This window comes from Haliaeetus albicilla, chromosome W (assembly GCF_947461875.1).
Source record: "Haliaeetus albicilla chromosome W, bHalAlb1.1, whole genome shotgun sequence".
NCBI classification, from domain to species: Eukaryota; Metazoa; Chordata; class Aves; order Accipitriformes; family Accipitridae; genus Haliaeetus; species Haliaeetus albicilla.
The window spans coordinates 23203053-23208859 of record NC_091515.1 but is presented as its reverse complement, the minus strand read 5'-3'; the positions used below and the strand labels follow the sequence as shown (position 1 = coordinate 23208859).

General features: G+C 43.7%; 1 long non-coding RNA gene across 1 annotated transcript; it reads right to left on the bottom strand.

Moving 5' to 3' along the window:
- Positions 1-917: 917 nt before the first annotated feature.
- Positions 918-4323, bottom strand: LOC138683360 (uncharacterized). Its single transcript, XR_011322931.1, has 3 exons — positions 4208-4323; positions 2925-3058; positions 918-1016 (listed from the first exon to the last, which is right to left on the bottom strand). It is a non-coding gene; the product is annotated as an uncharacterized lncRNA (long non-coding RNA).
- Between the last annotated feature and the right edge of the window lie 1484 nt (positions 4324-5807).

Sequence of the window (5807 nt, the reverse complement as noted above, 5' to 3'; positions counted from 1 at the left end):
TAATAAAATACATAAGAATAAAAGAAACCCCGATTTTTAACAAAGATACAAACCAACTCCTAAGTCCCCATCCCGCAGCTAAATGCTCTAAGCCAAAATGACAGCTTTCTTAATTGCGTTAAAGCTCTTGCAGCTCCTTCTTGCCTCTGCAGTTCTGTTATCTTGTTTATTAATTGCTCCACTGTCCAAGTTCCTTATGTCCATTGTTTTTCTGGTGGTTCAAAGTCCATTCATACTGCAGCTGTCACATACTCCAGCCCACTCATGCTAACTGCGGCCTACTTATGCTAACTCTAAATAATCAGGCTCAAAGAAATGTCCCCCATTTTCCATGAAATCTCCCACAATTCCCCCTTTTTGTTTTTGAAGCTGCCGTTTCAACGTGCCATGTGCACACTCAACTATTGCTTGTCCTGTTGGGGAATGGGGAATTCCTGTAACATGAGTAACACCCCACAGATTAAAAAATGTTTGAACTTTCTGAGAAGCATATGCTGGGCCATTGTCTGTTTTAATTTGGCGTGGCACCCCAAGCATAGAGAAAGCTTTCTGCAAATGTCGACTCACATCTTTTCCGGTTTCTCCATTATGTGCTGTTGCTACCAAAGCAGGAGAATAAGTATCAATAGAAACATGAACATATTTCTGTCAGCCAAATTCATTTATATGAGTAACATCGGATTGCCAAATCTGTAAAGCCTGCATACCTCTGGAATTAGTACCAAAATACACTGGAGTGTGAGTTCCTTGGCAATCAGGGCAGGCAGCTAGAATAGAGTGAGCTTCAGTATGGGACAAGCCAAACTGCCTTCGTAAAGCTCAAAAACCTTGATGAAAAAATTGATGTGATAATACAGCTTGTTGCTTCATGTTAGGAACAGTACTCAGAGTCATAGCAGAAACAAGAGCATCCGCTCTGGCATTACCTTCCATATAAAATCCTGGTAAAGTGGTATGACTCTGGATGTGCATGATAAAATAAGGTTCTGTTTGTAGTTGAATACTTTTCCAGAGTTCTAAAAGCACATCAAATAATAATTGATTGTCTGACATGGTCAAAGCCGCTTTGTCTAGTCGAGAAACTAAATTAGCTACATACGCTGAGTCAGTTACAATATTTACAGGAGTAGAAAAAATAGAAGAACCAACAGCCATTGCACACAGCTCTACTACTTGTGGAGAACCATTTTGATATACTACTTTGCTGTTCCAGTTGTTTTCATACCATACTACTGCTGCTTTACCTGTTTTTCCAGAACCATCTGTAAAGACAGTGGGGCCTTTCACAGGTTCTGGCTGGCTTAAATTTTTCTGACCAAATGGTATTTCTCGAGCAAATTTCAGTAGCGGGTGTGATGGTAGATGATACGAGATCTGCCCTTGAAAACCCACCATAGCCGCTTGCAGCTCGTAATTGTTTGCCAGACACCATTCAAAATACCAATTTTGAACAGGTAAAACAATCGTAGCTGGATCACGTCCTGTTAGTTCTAAACATCGTTTTCTGGCTTTTATGATTACATCAGCAATAAGTTCAAACAATCCAGGAGCAGTTTTTCGTGGCCGGAATGACAAAAACATCCATTCTAAAATATGTAATGGGTCATCCCACTCAGAATTCCACTGCACCAAAGCACCAAATGGCACAGTTTTGTCAATTAGTACAAAGAACTGTACCAATTGAGACAGATCAATTCGAGAAACAAATTTCTTGTATATACATTGTTCCACCATGTGAATTACATTTAACGCTTCCTTATTTAATATTCTGGGTTCTGTTGGATCATTGGAATGTTTTAATAAGTCCAATAAAGGTTGTAACTGCGAATTGATCAGTCCAAGATAGGGCCTGATCCAGTTCAAGGATCCCATCAGTTTCTGTACATCATTGAGTGTCTTAACCGCAAGGTTGAGTTTCACAGGTTGGTGCACAACCTGCTTGCTTGTAATTGTCATTCCCAAATATTTCCAGGGTGCTATTTTTTGCACCTTTTCAGGGGCAATAACTAATCCATATTGTTGTAACGAATTCCTGGCCAAATTGTTCATGTCATTCAACTGCTCCTTGTTGTCTGATGCTAACAGAATGTCATCCATATAGTGATAACAATAACTAGTAGGTAATTTTGCCCTTACAGGTGACAGAGCTTGTGCAACAAACCATTGACAAATTGTTGGTGAATTTTTCATGCCCTGTGGCAGAACTCTCCATTGATATCTTTTTGCCGGTTCTGCATGATTGATAGAAGGCACAGAAAATACAAATTTTTCTTTGTCTTGGGAAGCTAATGGTATCGTAAAAAAACAGTCCTTAAGGTCCATGACAATGATTTCCCAATCTTGAGGGATCATGGCAGGTGAAGGCATGCCTGGTTGCAGAGCCCCCATCGTGGCCATGACAGCATTGACTTGTCGCAGGTCATGCAAAAATCGCCATTTTCCTGATTTCTTTTCTATCACAAACACTGGAGTATTCCATGGGCTCTGAGAGGGTTCAATGTGTCCGGCAGCTAGTTGTTCCGCCACCAATTCTTGCAGGGCCTTTAATTTTTCAATTGGTAGGGGCCACTGATCCACCCACACAGGGTTATTTGTTAACCGAGTTAAAACAAGTGTGGGTTCTCTAACACCCTGCAGCACAGTGGCCCCCGTTAAAAATCCGTGGTAATTCTCACCCCCCACTGCGACAAGCAATCCCTCCCCCATAAATTGAGGGGAGCTGCCGTCACATATGGTTTAATGACTGCTTGTTGGCCCTCAGGATTGGTAATCAGAACTGCTGTGGCTGCCGTCCTTGCTCGCGCGGATCCTCCCAGCCCCACTACTCCCATACCCGCGTCCTCTGTTGGCCAGGTGGATGGCCACAGATAATCGGCAATAATAGTCACATCGGCTCCGGTGTCCAGGAGCCCTGCAAGCCTTACTGTAGTCGGTGATCTTCCGTGATTCGACAGCGTGCACGTCATATGTGGTCGGGATGATGAAACAGTCTGAGACCAGCAGACTTGAGGGGGTCCCGTAGAGCCGAAGCCTCCATCGCATCGCAGTCGCTGTTCTGCTTTTGAAATAGAACTCGAAAAAAGAATAAGTTGAGCAATGCAAGTACCTTTTGGGATTGTTACTGGTGGGTAGGGGGTTGAAACCAGCATGCAAATTTGATCTGTAAAATCAGCATCAATAACTCCTACATGCACAATTAGTCCATTTAACGTGCTACTTGATCTTCCCAGTAGCAATGCACTCAGTCCTCGTCCTATAGGACCCCTTGCATCAAGAGGGACCTTAACGATGTCTTTTGTGACTATAGTTATTGTGTCGACGGTGGATACATCCAACCCTGCTGAGCCAGCTGTTGCGGCCGATAATTGTTCGCAGAGGGGAGTTGGCCGGCTGTCGGGAGGGGATTTGTTGTCCTCGCGCGCCCTCTCGCTCTCTTTTTGTGATTTCCCTGTAGTGGCTGCCCATTAACATGAAATTTGGAACGACATTGTTTTGAGTCCATGTCTGGGCTTTTTCCATTATGGTTTTATCTGCAAGATGCAGAGGTCGCATAGCAGCAATTAGAGCTTCTTCTCCCTCACTTTCATTTCCGCTCTCACTTTCCGGCTCGGTGTTATTCGCCGGATGCGCCGTATTTTCCTCCTGGGGGGGGCTGATGGAGGCACTCCTTCCGCTGCTGTACCACTAGGTGGGGAGGGCCCCTCATCGCCCCGTAAAACATTTAATGGTGGAGGAGGAGGAGGTGGATGAGGGCGTGATCTGCTTTTGCCCGTGAGGGGTTTCCTGCCTGCTACTGCTGATGCTGCAGCATTGGCTTCATTTGTTCCTTGGCCACAATCTTTTCCCTTCCTAACATTTTCTGGCTTCTCATCTTTCTTTTGTTCATCATTCGCCTCACATTCTGCTTTCCATTCCTTCAGGGTCTCGCTTAATAGACGCCATATGATCGCCAAGTCACATGCCTCTTTCTGTCCTTTAGAGACCTCATCCAATATTTTCCATCCTACTGCTTGCCATGCGCTCATACTGAATGCAGTAACTGTTGTGGCTTCAAAGCCTTGCATCTTACTCCATATCAAAATCTTTTTCAGGCTTTGTTCTGTGGTTTTAACCCCTTTTCTTTTTAATAGGGCTTTCCAGGTAGACAAAATCGTCTCCTTTTGTTAATTGTTGCCCCATTCTAACAATTTTGTCCCCAGTGGCTCACCTTTTTAGGTGTTGAAGTTCAGGTCCGGACCAAGCAGACTCCCTCTGCTCTCAGCTTCACCGGGCTCCGTCTCCGCAGCTCTTCCCGCTGCCACTATACTTCTCCGCAGCTCTTCCTGCCGCTATACTTCTCCCTAGTGCCAGATTTATCGCCTTTAAATGATCACTTCGCCCGAACGCGTCGGGGGTCACCATTTGTCGCAGTAGAGATGGACACGACAAACATCAGATTATGCAAAATGGCTACTTTATTGTTCTAACAAGCTTTTTTATTACCTTCTTCAAAGTATGTGTTCATATATGATTGGTTTAGTTAGTAACTAACAGTTCATGATTGGTGAGTCATCAGGACGGTTCCTCTTATCATTGTCTTGTTTGCACAGCTCTTCTCGGGACTTTCCAGACTCTCAAGGATACACTACAAGCTGCTCAAGGTCACGCTGCTCATGCATCGTCAAGCATTTTGCAGACCCGCTGCATTCCCCGACAGTGCACTTCAGATATCAGCCCTGAAGTCATTTGCAAATGCAATATTTAAATGGCTTCACACAATGGCAGTGACATTTACCTAGTGTGTTTTTTTAATTTCATTTTTAATCGGAACAGTTCCAACCCCAAAGTGGAGCACCAGCAGATATGTCCTTTCCAGTTCCCTTTGACTGTACTTGATGATAACATTCCATCCATCCTGATGCTTGTAAACAGATGCTTAGATATCCAGCCAGCCAAAACCTCTGACACAGGCAACATCTAAAAATAGCTTGTACAGAAATAATCCATAAATAATTTGACACAGCCAAGAGGAGGACCCTGTAATGTTAAGTTGTGCTACTTACATACACACTGTTTAGCAAGAACACCACCTACTTTCACCCCAGCTGTTGTGCTCATGACTTCATGTGAGCTATATTATATACTCACTAAACAACATGTTTACGTATACTTCCTCTAGTAAGAAACTGTCACAAAACTTCTGTTTCCTGTTTTCATAAATTCGACCTTTTATAACTTTGAAGTAGTTTCCAGCTATTACCCCTGGGGCAGACATAGCCCTGACATGACGAGGAGTCCAGCAGCTGGGGCCATGTCTCCATCACACACTGGGGGTGCAGGATTAAAGTTCTATTTGCCTCTGCCTTCACTCCCAGATCAAATCATGCCTGGCCAAAGTTTCTGCAGAGAAGTGCCACTGGAGTATTTCTGTTGGGTTCTTGAAGTTTAATTTAAAATATGAAACAAGCCATTAACTTTCCCAAGGGCAGGGAAATGTAAGGGAAGTTTGTAATTCTGGAAACATATCACGTGAGAAACTATAGCTTCTGTTATATGTGGAGCACAGACACTGTTTCTGACACCATACAGAAGAAATGGAACATCAATGCTGAGATTTCATAGCTGCCTAAAGGACTGGGACCTCCAAGTCCTATCCATTTATTTGCGGTGGTCAAAGGCAGAGTAATGTACAGCTGGGCAGGATGGGTTGGGCAGAACAAGGATTATGACAGTAAGATTACTGTCTTTTGGTATGTACATATTTCAGTGGTTCCAACAATATACTGTCATGGCTTTAAATCTACTCACATGTTGGGACTGACTCGTTT